This window comes from Hyperolius riggenbachi, chromosome 5 (genome assembly GCF_040937935.1).
Source record: "Hyperolius riggenbachi isolate aHypRig1 chromosome 5, aHypRig1.pri, whole genome shotgun sequence".
Taxonomy (NCBI): domain Eukaryota; kingdom Metazoa; phylum Chordata; class Amphibia; order Anura; family Hyperoliidae; genus Hyperolius; species Hyperolius riggenbachi.
The window spans coordinates 258058521-258072681 of NC_090650.1; the positions used below are offsets into that span (position 1 = coordinate 258058521).

A 14161-nucleotide genomic window follows, 5' to 3' on the forward strand; every position below is an offset into this window, starting at 1 on the left:
CTACTAGCACCACTTCCGCTGCATTTGACACTTCGCAAGAATTATTTAGTGTTGAAATCACTGATGCACAGCCATTGTTGTTACAGCCAGATGAATTTTCACCAGCTCATATGTCTGAGTTACGCGGCAACACTATGGATGTAACGTGTAAGGAGGATGAAGGACCTACTGTTGGTGCATGTTTGGATTTGTCTGAGGCAAGCGAAGCTGGGCAGGATGATTACGATGATGACGATGATAGGGATCCTCTGTATGTTCCCAATAGAGGAGATGAAGAGGGGGACAGTTCAGAGGGGGAGTCAGAGAGTAGTAGGAGGAGAGAAGTTGCTGAAAGAAGCTGGGGCAGCTTTTCGTCAGAAACAGCTGGTGGCAGTGTCCGGCACCATGTATCGCCACCTATGTACAGCCAGCCAACTTGCCCTTCAGCATCAGCTGCTGAGGTCCCCATAGTGCCCACATCCCAGGGTGGCTCAGCGGTGTGGAAATTTTTTAATGTGTGTGCCTCAGATCGGAGCAAAGCCATCTGTTCGCTCTGCCAACAAAAATTGAGCCGTGGAAAGGCCAACACTCACGTAGGGACAAGTGCCTTACGAAGGCACCTGGAGAAAAGGCACAAACAGCAATGGGATGGCCACCTGAGCAAAAGCAGCAGCAGCACACAAAAGAAGTCACCCTCCTTCTCCTCTTCCTCCTTCAGGTGCCTCATCTGCTTCTGCCGCTTTCTCCCTTCCACCTTCACAGGCACCCTCCTCCACTCCGCCTCTGCCCTTGAGCGGTTCCTGCTCCTCTGCCCACAGCAGCAGTCAGGTGTCCGTGAAGGAAATGTTTGAGCGGAAGAAGCCAATTTCGGCCAGTCACCCCCTTGCCCGGCGTCTGACAGCTGGCGTGGCGGAACTGTTAGCTCGCCAGCTGTTACCATACCGGCTGGTGGACTCTGAGGCCTTCCGTAAATTTGTGGCCATCGGAACACCGCAGTGGAAGATGCCAGGCCGCACTTATTTTTCGAGAAAGACCATACCCCAACTGCACCGTGAAGTTGAGAGGCAAGTGGTGTCATCTCTTGCGAAGAGCGTTGGGTCAAGGGTACACCTGACCACGGATGCCTGGTCTGCCAAGCACGGGCAGGGCCGCAACATTACGTACACAGCCCATTGGGTCAACCTGGTGGTGAACGATGGCGAGCACGGCACAGCGGACCAAATTGTGACACCTCCACGGCTTGCAGGCAGGCCTCCTGCCACCTCCTCTCCTCCTGCTACATGCTCTTCGCTGTCCTCCTCCTCCTTGGCTGAGTGGCAGTTCTCCTCTCCAGCTACACAGCCCCAGCTCCGCAGGGCCTATGCTGCATGCCAGGTACGACGGTGTCACGCCATCTTAGACATGTCTTGTCTCAAAGCGGAGAGTCACACTGGAGCAGCTCTCCTGGCTGCTCTTAAGAAACAGGTGGATGAGTGGCTGACCCCGCACCACCTGGAAATAGGCAACGTGGTGTGCGACAACGGCAGCAATCTGCTTGCCGCTTTGCATATAGGGAAGCTGACACACATACCCTGCATGGCACATGTCATGAATCTAGTTGTTCAAAGATTTGTGGCAAAGTACCCTGGCTTAGCGGATGTCCTGAAGCAGGCCAGGAAGTTCTGTGGGCATTTGAGGCGGTCTTACACAGCCATGGCACGCTTTGCGGAAATTCAGCGGAAAAACAACATGCCGGTGAGACGCCTCATTTGCGATAGCCCGACTCGCTGGAATTCGACCCTGCTTATGTTCTCCCGCCTGCTAGAACAGAAGAAAGCCGTCACCCACTACCTCTACAACTACAGTAGAATGAAACAGTCTGGGAAGATGGGGATGTTCTGGCCCGACAACTGGACACTGATGAAAAATGCATGCAGGCTCATGCGGACGTTTGAGGAGGTGACCAACCTGGTGAGCCGCATTGAGGGCACCATCAGCGACTTAATTCCCTACGCTTACTTCTTGGAACGTGCTGTGCGTAGAGTGGCGGATGAAGCTGCGAATGAGCGTGACCAGGAACCGTTACGGCAGGAACAGGCATGGGACCAATTTTCATCAGACCCAGCTGTTTCCTCAACACCTGCGGCAGCACAGAGGGGGGAGGAGGAGGAAGAAGAGAAGTCATGTGCAGAAGATGAGTCAGACTCAGAGGATGATGAGCAAGGTGTTTCTTTGGGGGAGGAGGAGGAGGGGACGGTGGCAGGAGAACACCCGCAGCAGGCGTTGCCGGGGGCTTGTGCTGCTCAACCTTCCCGTGGTATTGTTCGCGGCTGGGGGGAGGAGGTTGACTTACGTGACGTCACTGAGGAAGAGCAAGAGGAGATGGAGGGTACTGGATCCGACTTTGTGCAGATGTCGTCTTTTATGCTGTCCTGCCTGTTGAGGGACCCCCGTATAAAAAAACCTCAAGGGGAATGAGCTGTACTGGGTGGCCACACTACTAGACCCTCGGTACAGGCACAAAGTGGCGGACCTGTTACCAACTCACCTGAAGGTGGAAAGGATGCAGCACATGCAGAACCAGCTGTCAACTATGCTTTACAATGCCTTTAAGGGTGATGTGACAGCACAACGCCAGCAAGGTACCACTGCCACTAATCCTCCTCCCGTGTCCACGCAGTCAAAGACAGGACGCTTCAGCGATCTCATGGTGATGTCGGACATGCGGACGTTCTTTAGTCTAACGCCTCGCCGTAGCCCTTCCGGATCCACCCTCCACCAACGCCTGGAACGGCAGGTAGCCGACTACCTGGCCTTAAGTGTGGATGTAGACACTGCTGTGAACAGCAATGAGGAACCCTTGAACTACTGGGTGCGCAGGCTTGACCTGTGGCCAGAGCTGTCCCAATTTGCCATCCAACTTCTCTCCTGCCCTGCCGCAAGCGTCCTGTCAGAAAGGACCTTTAGCGCAGCTGGAGGCATTGTCACTGAGAAGAGAAGTCGCCTAAGTCACAAAAGTGTTAAGTACCTCACCTTTATCAAAATGAATGAGGCATGGATCCCGGAGGGCTGCTGCTCGCCCCAAGACAAAGTCAGTCCCCGCACACACAGCATCTCTGCCTGCACGCCGTGTGACTGGCTGCCTGGCCTGCCCCAAGAAGACTAAGTCGCTCCCAGTCCCTCCACACAGCATGTCTGCCTGCAGGCCGCTTGACTACCTTCTCCGCCACCACCAACAGGGTCCGGGACTCCAGGCGGATTGCTGAATTTTTTAGGCCGCTGCTAGCAGCGGCCGCTGTAATAATTTTTCTGGTGCGTGTACATGACTGCCTAATTTTTCTGGCTACACTGTGGGCAGCTGCAACAACAAAAGAAAAGGCATGTACATGCGCCCATTCCCCTTCGTGATCATTACCTTGCCGTGGTGAAGGGGCTTGCGTATCACAATGAAGCAATGACCGGCGCCTAGATGAGTGTCTCGGGGGGCACACAAAAGATAATAAGGTCGTTGCTTCATTGTGGTCAGACCAAATTTGATCAGCTGGACAGTCACTGTTCTGTCATTCAGCTACATCAGCCAGGCGACCATATGGGCTGTAAAGCCACCAAAACCTGCACTCTCACCATGGTGCGCACCAGTCCAGCACGGCCGTCACTACACAAACAGCTGTTTGCGGTGCGTTACACGGTGAGTTTGGTGTGTCAGTGTGAAGCAGTACCTTAATTACACTACCTGATTGATGTATACACATGCAAGATGTTTTAAAGCACTTTAGGCCTGTCATTTAGCATTCAATGTGATTTCTGCCCTTAAAACGCTGCTTTGCGTCAAATCCAGATTTTTCCCGGGGACTTTTGGCGTGTATCCCACTCCGCCATGCCCCCCTCCAGGTGTTAGACCCCTTGAAACATCTTTTCCATCACTTTTGTGGCCAGCATAATTTTTTTTTTTTTCAAAGTTCGCATCCCCATTGAAGTCTATTGCGGTTCGCGAACTTTAACGCGAACCGAACCTTCCGCGGAAGTTCGCGAACCCGGTTCGCGAACCTAAAATCGGAGGTTCGGCCCAACTCTACCAGAAAGCTGTTATGGGTAATGGCCATTTTCAAAATGGAGGACGGAAAATTCCCTTGATCACAGTGAACAAACAGGACGTGGGACAGGAGAAAGACACTGAGGAGTAGACTACATGGGAGGTATGAGTTGTGTATGCTTATTTTGACTTTTAATTTTCAGTTCAGGTTTTCTTTTAAAGCTGCAGTGGCCTTATTTGTAAAAAAAAAAATAGCCTGGTCACTAGGGGGTTTTAACAAGTTAAAGCGGAACATAACCCTGCATTTCAACTTTGCTCTAAAACATTATTTACAGTATATTATATGCAACCAGCATTTTTTTTTTTTTTTTTACTAGACCAGCATTGGAAGGGTTACACACAGAGCTTTAAAGTTCCTGGAGAGAAATGCAGACGCATCCGAAGTTCAGATAGATACATTTTGTTTACTTAAATGTATCTAAGTGTGGAATGTGACTCACTCTCTGACTGTGCAGGAGCTGGAGGACAGCCAAAGAGTGTGTAACATTCACCACTTGTTACATTCTATTTAGTTAAATGTATCTATCTGAACTTCAGATGCATCCAAGGAACTTTAAACCTCTGTGTGTTCCAATGCTGGTCTAGTAAAAAAAAAAATGCTGGTTGCATATAATATGCTGTAAACAATGTTTTAGAGCAAAGTTGAAATGCAGGGTTATATTCCACTTAAAGGTAGTCTTAAAGAGAAACCGTGACCAAGAATTGAATTTCATCCCAATCAGTAGCTGATACCCCCTTTTACATGAGAAATCTATTACTTTTCACAAACTGATCATCAGGGGGCTCTGTATGGCTGATATTGTGGTGAAACCCCTCCCACAAGAAGCTCTGAGGACCATGATCCTGGCAGTTTCCTGTCTGTGAACCTTATTGCATTGTGGGAAATAGCTGTTTACAGTGTTTCCAACTGCCAAAAAAGCAAGCAGCAGCTACATCACCTACCAGCAGTCGAATGTCACCATGTGATAAATGTCAGAATGTAAATCAGGGATTTGAAAGATTTTACAATGGGCAAACGCTGACTAAATCATTTATACATAATTATTGTAAAAATGAAGCACTTTTTTATTACATTATTTTCACTGGAGTTCCTTTTTACGTTCCTTAGACTTACCTTACACTCGATATAACCAACATTCAACCGACTAACTGTTCTGCATTAAAATGGACGTGCCTTTTGAGGATATTCCCCAATAGTCAATTGATGAGATATTTCTTAAAAGGTATGATCCAGGGTTGTGGAGTCGGTACAAAAATCCACCGACTCCGACTCCTCAGTTTAGGATTCCCCTGACTCCACGACTCCGACTCCTCTAATTTGCATATTACAGTCTTGTTTATTAAAAGCATGTAACATGAAATTCGTCTCTTAACTGCCAACGCTTAGGAATTTTAAAAGACAACTGAAGTGAGAAGGATATGGAGACTGCCATATTTATTCCTTTTAGTCATAGACTAAAACTAGTCCTTGGTAAGAGTACTTGTAGAAGGTACAGACCAGAACAAAGAACATCTATCAGGCTCTAGGCAATGTAACTGTGGGTACATGTAAGAGTGATGTGCAGGTACTCTGCAGGGGAATAAGGGGATTCTTCCTCTATTACACATTCTTCATGTACAATCTGAACCAGGCTTATGGGTGATAGACAACACCTCTGTGTTCAATGTGCACAACATTATCATTGGATTCCCTGCAGCTCTGTGGAGAGTGCATATGTAGAGTATAGTACTACTGTGTAACAAAGTAAACCTGAGACAGATGAAATTAAGGTTTTATACATACCTGGGGCTTCCTCCAGCCCCCTTCAGGCTAATCAGTTCCTCCAGCCCCCTTCAGGCTAATCAGTCCCTTGCTGTCCTCCCCTGCCAGCTGGCTCTTCTGCTATGAGTCCAGGTACATGAGCCAGTCTGGCGTGGTGCGCATGCACACACTCCGCCGCCGGGAGCGTACTACACCTGTGCAGCACTATTGCGCAGGTGCAGAACACTCCTGGCTGTGGAAGCGGCATGCGGCCGGACTGCGCTGACTGGCTGAATTACCAGGACTCATAGCAGAAGATCCGGGTGGTGGAGGTGGACAGGGAGGGACTGATTAGCCTGAAGGGGGCTGAAAGAAGCCCCAGGTATGTATAAAACTTTTCTTTTCATCCTTCTCAGGTACCATTTAATTCGTAGCCACCAAACCAAATTTTTAACAACGTATCAAATTATTTGATTTCATGAGCAAAGAGAGTGCGCATATTTGCATAAATCAGAATCAACGCAGAATTATTTCCATCTCAATGACCATCTCTATTAGGGCCCTTTTCCACTAGCGCGTTTGCGCTGGCTGAATCGGAAAGTCGCAAACCGCTAGCGATTTTACAATCGCTACGGTTTGCTTTTTAACAAAGGAATTGCGGTAGGTCATTTCCACTACCGCGATTCGTTTTTACAGGAACGCGAACGCGCGGCGGAACGATTATTGCCGCGATTTTGCTATGCAGTGCATAGCATAGCAAAATCGCGACCGCAAACGTCGGGAAATCGCCGCAAATTTTTGTACTTTTGCGATTCAGCAATCACTAGCGTTCAGCGTGATCGCTAGCGACTGCTAGTGGAAATGGGCCCTGAGTGACACGGCTTACACATCAGGCTTTATTCTTACAGCATAGATGTTATTTAGTATATATAAGAGATTCCTGTGTACACACCATATATATACTGTACAGTCACAATCAGATGTGTATATCTGACTTTAAAAATACGGGGACTGCTGTATTGAAGCATCACAAGTAACTAATTTTGATTGGTTTATTTCATTTTTGTGGACTAAGCCCAGCTATTACTATATATATTTATAAATATATATATTTATGATGACTATTAACTGAGAAATAGAACATTTTATCATATTTTCTATTTTAATTACAGTTTAAATTCATTAGGAGTCGGAGTCGGTGCATTTTTTTCCCGACTCAGACTCCAGGCACCCAAAATTGCCCCGACTCCACGACTTCGACTTCGGCTCCACAGCCCTGGTATGATCGCTTTTGTTTTTGTCTGTTACTATAAATGATACTGTTAAAGATTGTTACTATACTTCTCCTGTTTTAGAAGGGGCACTCTCCAACTGCTCCTTTAATTTCTGTTATACTACTACAGATACTGCTGTTTGGTGATATAATAGACATACTGAATCTACTTTGTTAATGAAAATTTCTTCAATAAAAACTTAATGCAACAAAAAATTAATTATTCCTTCCCACCACAGACAATGGGAGTTTTGCCCAGGCTTTGCATCTAGACGGCATCTGTCCAAATATTTTGTTTTTCAGATAGTTCAGAGTCTTTAGTGATATGCACTCCAAGGTATTTTAATGTGTCTACCACCTCGAGGGGAAGGGGCTGGGGTGGTTGTGTGCAGGTCTGAGTGTCTAGTAACATTACAGCTGGTTCACGCATAGTCCAGAATAATAGCTGGACTCATCTATAATGTCCAGTGCATGCGACGTGGATGAGCCCCAGTCCACCAAGTACAATATTGTGTTATCTGTATACATACTTATTTTTTTCTTCTTTGTGGGAATTCTTGAAGCCTACAACTGCTGCATCCTCTCTTATTCTGCAGGCCAGTGGTTAAGCTGCCAAGGCATATGGGAAAGGGGGCATACCTCTGCCCAATGGGACGGGATTAGAGATGCATGAATTGGTGTACACTCTTGCTGTGGGGTTTGTGTACAGTAAACGCACCCTTCTTTGAAAGTTTTCCCCTATCCCAAACCTGACAAGGACTGCTTCCAAAAAGGACCATTCGACCGCGTTGAATGCATTGGCCATATCTAACAAGGCAATCGTACGCTAACCTACATTTAAGTGTTGGCACTGTATATAAGAGAATAATTTTCAAATGTTTATCGCTGTATTCTTCCTAGGCATGAAACCAGTTTGATCTGAATGTATGAGATCAAGAATCACATAGTTAAGCCTCATGACTAAGGCCTTCGCTAGTATTTTTACATTTGTCAGATAGAAGACTGCATAGGACTACTAAAGAGATAAAATATAGCGCCAGCAAGCTCCGTGGCACTGTACAACATAATATAGGGTATAACTATTAATGATTTATAAAGTGCCAAAACATATTCGGTGGCGCTGTACAAAGTAAGAAACAAACATGAGGTACATATTAATACAGACAATGGTGTACACCAATATACAAGATGCATAATTAGTGACAAAGGACAAAAATGATACAAAATACAGAATTGGTAATGACCGTGATAAAAGTAACACGATGAATAAAATGTAAAAAGATTTCCAAGTCACAAAAGGGGGAGTGAGCCCTGCCCTTGCAAGCTTAGAATCTGAAGGGGGGGGGGGGGGGGACCAAGAGGAGGGGGGGTAGTATACAACAAATATATAGAGGCAGTGCGTTTTTAGGATACCTAGTAGGAGTGCAATTTGGTCTTAAGACAAAGGGAAGTGGCCTAAGATAGTGCATATGCTTGTCGGAACAAATACGTTTTTAGAGAGCGTTTAAAGGTAACAAAGGTTGGCGAGTGATGGATGTGTTGTGGGAGGGCATTCCAGAGGAGGAGTGAAGCACGTGCAAAATCTTGTGAATGTGAGGAGGTAATTCTAGAGGAGGACAGCAGAAGATCATGTGCAGATCTGAGATTGGGTTTGTATCTGGAAATTAGTGAGGATATGTACCGGGGAGAGAGATTGTGGAGAGCTTTGTAGGTTAGGGTTAGGAGTTTGAACTGGATCCTCTGGTTAATTGGCAGCCAGTGAAGAGCTTGACAGAGAGGGGCAGCAAAGGAAGATCGAGAAGAAAGCTGAATGAGACGAGCAGCTGAGTTCAGTACCGACTGGAGCGGGGCCAGTCTGTTAGAAGGTAGTCCACAAAGTAGTATGTTGCAGTAGTCCAGACGAGATATTCTAAGAGCATGGATTAACATTTTAGTTGTGTCTTGAGTGAGGAAAGGTCGGATGCGAGATTAGAGTCGAATATTACCTCCAAGCACTGTGCTTATGGGAGTGTTATTAACATTTATTGTAACTTCAGGCAGAGAGGTGGACAGAGACGGTGGAAAAATGATTAGTTCTGTTTTACTCATATTAAGTTTTAAGAAGCAAGAGGACATGGAGGATATAGCAGACTAGCAGTCTGGAACACGTTTGAGGAGGAAGTTAAGGTCTAGGGCCGAGAGGTACAGTTGTGTATAATCTGCATACAGGTGGTATTGAAACCCAAATGAGTTGATTAAGTCACCAAGACCGTGCATGTCGATAGAAAAGAGGAGGGGACCAAGGACAGAGCCTTGAGGAACGCCGACAGACAAAGCATGAGGAGAAGAGATCTGATCTGAGTAGGAGACTGTGAAGGACCTTCCAGAGAGGTAGGAAGATAACTATGTGAGAGCGAGGCCATTTATTCCTACATTTGAAAGTATTTGTAGGCGTAAGGTGTGGTCGACTGTATCAAATGCTGATGACAGGTCAAGAAGGATGAGTATGGAAAATTGACCTTTGGATTTAGTTGTAAGAAGATAATTGGCCACTTTAATAAGGGCAGTTTCTGTAGAGTGGTTAGAGCGAAATCCAGACTGGAACTGATCAAGTAGGGAGTTAGCAGATGAATAATGCCTTAATTCTGCATGTATATGTCGTTCAAGTAATTTGGATGCAAATGGGAGAAGTGACACTTGCAGTAGTTGGCGAGTGTGGTAGAATCTAGAGATTTTTTTTTTTTTTGTTCTCGTCCTGATGTTTGGGTTAGAGGAAGTATTTTTAGACTCTTTTTCGAGAAATTTGTTGAAAAGTAAGCTATACTTTCGGTGTTGGAAATGTTGTTTGTGAGGTGTTCAATAGAGAGGTTTTCAAATCTTCCCTGTGTTCTTTTTCATGGCCAGTCCGGGCAGAACACTCGGGTGGGTTAGTATTTTAATAAGGAGGTCAGAGGAGCTAAAGGCAGAGACCTCCAGTATTGATATTGTTAAGAACACCTGATCGTTTCCTTAGTATGTACCCACCTTATTGTCCTTTTTTGGCCTTAAAGGTTGGGAGTTGTCTGGATAGATGCTTTATGCTAATATATTCCACCATGAGTTGGGTAGTTGGAAGTTTGAGTACTAGAGATGTTTTTTTAAGTGTCACAACAGCCTTTTTGAGTGGGGATGGAAAGATGCCAGTGGAGAGGGACAGGTTAAATAGCGATGTTAGTGCAGGCATGAGAGATGAGGATGGCTGCAGAATGAGATGGGAGGGAATAGGATTCAAAGAACAGGTGGATAGATGAGCTTTAGATATTATAGAGGAGAGAGAATGTTTAGAGAGTGGAGAGAAGGCAGTTAGAGAGCAGTCAATGAGAGGTGTGGAGGTGGGATTTGAGGGCTGCATGGAGAATTTTATTAAGATTTTGTCAATTTTATCAGTGAAGTATGTTGCAAATTCTTCAGCTGATAAGCAAGATGGAGGAGGGGGATTCAGAACAGAGTTGAAGGTGCTGAACAAGCGTTTTGGATTGTGGAAATGGGCAGATATTAGGGAAGAAAAAAGGACCCTTTTGCCACAGAGCGTGAAGTTGTTCAAGGATATTTTATGAGATTAAGTCCTCACTTGTGTTACTTTTCCTCCAACGCTGCTGCTCTAGAGCATCTTTTTAACTGTTTAGTGGCTTTGGTCATCCAGGGTTGGCGACTGACACTGTGAGGGTGGACATTGGTAAGAGGAGCAAAGTCATCCATGACTTTTGTAATGGAGCTATTGTAGTGTATAGCAGCTGAGTTTGGGTCAGTGAAGGAGTGTGTGAGGAGAGGTTTCAGGGCATCAGAGACAGATTGCATGTCTAGATTGCGATAGTTTCTGCGAGTATGTGAGCGTGCTTCTGCCAGGGTGGTAGGAAAATAGGAGGAGAGAGAGAAGTTAAGTAGGTTATGGTCAGAGAGTGGTAGTTGATCATTAGTAAAGTCAGTGACAGAACAGAGACGAGTGAATAAGAGGTCGAGCGTATGGCAGTCAGTGTGGGTTGAAGTAGAGGACCACTGAGACAAACCATAGGAGGAAGTGAGTGATAGAAATTTGTTGGAGACAGTGTTATTGGTGTCAATAAGAATGTTAAAATCACCCATGATGATGTTAGGGATTTCAGAGGATAGGAGCTGGAGATAGGAGTTTAAATATCAAACATTGTGTGACCATGATCCATGTATCTTTGGTTACAACAAGAAAAACTTCTGGATAAAAATCTGGTACAGAAGCTTATCATCAGAAACTTCTTTTTGTTCCTGAGCTGGAAGGAAATGCAAACAATAAAATCTGAATTCTGATAGTGTTTAAAAGAATCCAAAGGTCTTATTTGTGTAGTGTGTGTTTTTTTTTTTTTTTTTTTTGTTAGGATAGTTAATTTCAAAATGTGATTCTCAATCATTGAAGAAAGGCCTGGACAGGCAACTAATGTAGGGGAAAGGGAATTTATTCTTCAAGAAACCTGACACCCATCACAAATCCCAGGAATGCTATAGTCCCAGTGGGTGGAAGACCGCTGACATATTCTCTAGAAGAAAATGTTTCATTAAATGTGTGTGTTTATATGTATGTAGGTATATATTCTACACGCACGCATACGTGTGGTACCTTTCAGCTAAGTGAGTCGTTTTTTATGCCTCCTAAATGGTGAATAAATAAAAAGCAATTATTCTATTTATAGCCAGTTTGAAAATTCTAACATATATTTATTATCCTACAAATATGTTCTAAACTGTCCTCCCCTTATCATTTAACAGTAAATAGTTCTGAGAAAGGCTTTAAACATCCAAGGGTTTTAGAGTTGAAAGAGGTCTAAGGAGCTTCAGTTTGTCACCCAGTGAGAGAAGGAAGTGCCTAAGTGAAAGCAAGCACCAATCACCAAGATTAGGGATTATTAATGTTGTCTTCATTTAATACATCGGGTGCATTCATACTACAGAATAATCTTGTTATAGTGAACTCTGCTATTGTAAACATTTGGGTATGGTAAACTAAATGTCCAGGTCCCGGCCAAGCACCATTATTAGTATATGGGAGTAACGCCTGTTATAGTTAATTCTGATATAATCGAACTTGTGTTTATAGTAAACCTGTTTTTTGGCCCCTGTGGTATTCTCTATCTGTCTATAATAGAAAGAGGGCAGGCACATGTTAGTCCGAGAGCTGCGCGTAGGCTGGCAGTCACTTGTAGCCTGTTCGATATCTGAACACGACTCTGGGCCTGCGTGGATTACCTTTAAAAGCACCACCCGGTGAGACCAATGCTTCCTGTGTAGGCTGATTACTGAGCGAACTGCCTGTTATCTGTGACTTGCTTGTGCATGTCTGCAATGCTACAGTATCATTCAGGCTGCACAGAGATGAGGAAAGAGGAGCACATGATCAGTATTGTGCCTGCATTAACTGGTGAGATCTATGCTTCCCGTGCAAGCGGTTACTTGATTATTGCACACAAATTCCTGCATATTGAGCACTGTGCATTTTGATCTAGCTTAGACATTGTCTGTGATCATTTGCTGAAGCATTGGAAAAAAAGTGATTCCCAAATATAAACTGAATTGAGATACAGTACTACAGTATAATTTGTGCTTGAGTATTACTATTTCTGATGAAGTAATCTTCTAAAATGGTAAACTACTTTTCCCAGTCGCTTGGAGTTTACTAGAACGTGATTCTACTGTATTTCCATAGCATGTCAATTTTCTGTCCATCGCTGCATTTTAAAGGCTCGCATTATTCTAACTCTCTGCATGCAGGCTTTCAATGAATTTGTATGTTGTAACATGTAGTGTCCATTGCAGTTCACACACCTGTGCCCTCCACTGTTCCCTTTGTGTCTCCATTTCCCCCACTTACTTACTCCCCACGTTGCTCTGGGAAATGGTGCCATTGTCTGCGTATGCTCTGGAGTGCAGAAATGACCTCTTCTCAACAAGGCTGCACATTTCTGAGTCGATGGTTTGTTACCCAGGGACCACCTGTATATTTCAGTAAAAGAAAATGTTGGTCTGGAGTTTTGACCCTAGACTGCAGGGTACGCTCTGGATTTTTAACAAGATCAGTCTTCCAGCAGGACTCTCCGCCTCCCCCCTTTTAAATTTTTTTTATATTTGTTAAACGGCTTGTAATTTCCAGCGTTTTCCAGTTATGTCTCTTGCACTACAGCATTAAAGAGAATCTGTATTGTTAAAATCGCTCAAAAGTAAACATACCAGTGCGTTAGGGGACATCTCCTATTACCCTCTGTCACAATTTCGCCGCTCCTCGTCGCATTAAAAGTGGTTAAAAACAGTTTTAAAAAGTTTGTTTGTAAACAAACAAAATGGCCACCAAAACAGGAAGTAGGTTGATGTACAGTATGTCCACACATAGAAAAATACATCCATACACAAGCAGGCTGTATACAGCATTCCTTTTGAATCTCAAGAGATCATTTGTGTGTTTCTTTCCCCCATGCACTGAAGTTTCAGGCTGCTCTTTTCTTCCTGCAAACAGCTTTGCCCTTGTTTGTAATTCCTCAGTATGTCAAAGCCCAGCCAACTCAGAGGACGATTTATCCAGCTTGTAAAAGATAAGAGAGAAGCTGCTCTAATCTAAATAACACACAGGCAGTGTGCAGAGAGGGGCCTGGAAGGGTGAGTTCATAGCAGAACCACAACACTGAAGAACTTGGCAGCCTTCCAGACACAGGCCGACAAGTCTGACATGGGAAAGATACATTGATTTATTACAGAGACAGTGATAGTATAAAGTGCTGATGTTAGCCAGAACACATTAGAATAGCTTTTGGAACGTGTAGGATGATAAAAAACAGGATGCAATTTTTGTTACGGAGTCTCTTTAAATAAATGCATAGCAAAATCAGGGGATACAACCTTTTACATAACACTTGATGTTGGTTGTCAGTGAGTATAATTTAAAAAAATGCTCATAATATACCCTCGTCACATGCATATTAAAAAAGTTCAGACCCTTAGGTAACTATTTGTTTGTTTTTTTTAATTGTAATCTTTTTTTATTAAATTTTATTTGGGTAATTTGTAGTGTGGGAGGTAAACAGTTAATTTTAAATGAAATAATGTGTGTTTATTTTATAAA

General features: G+C 44.4%; 1 protein-coding gene across 1 annotated transcript in view; it reads left to right on the top strand.

The window, feature by feature from the left end:
* Window positions 1-14161, top strand: part of CDYL (chromodomain Y like) — a 121367-nt gene that overhangs the window by 42398 nt on the left and 64808 nt on the right. The gene's annotated exons all lie outside the window — the stretch shown is intronic.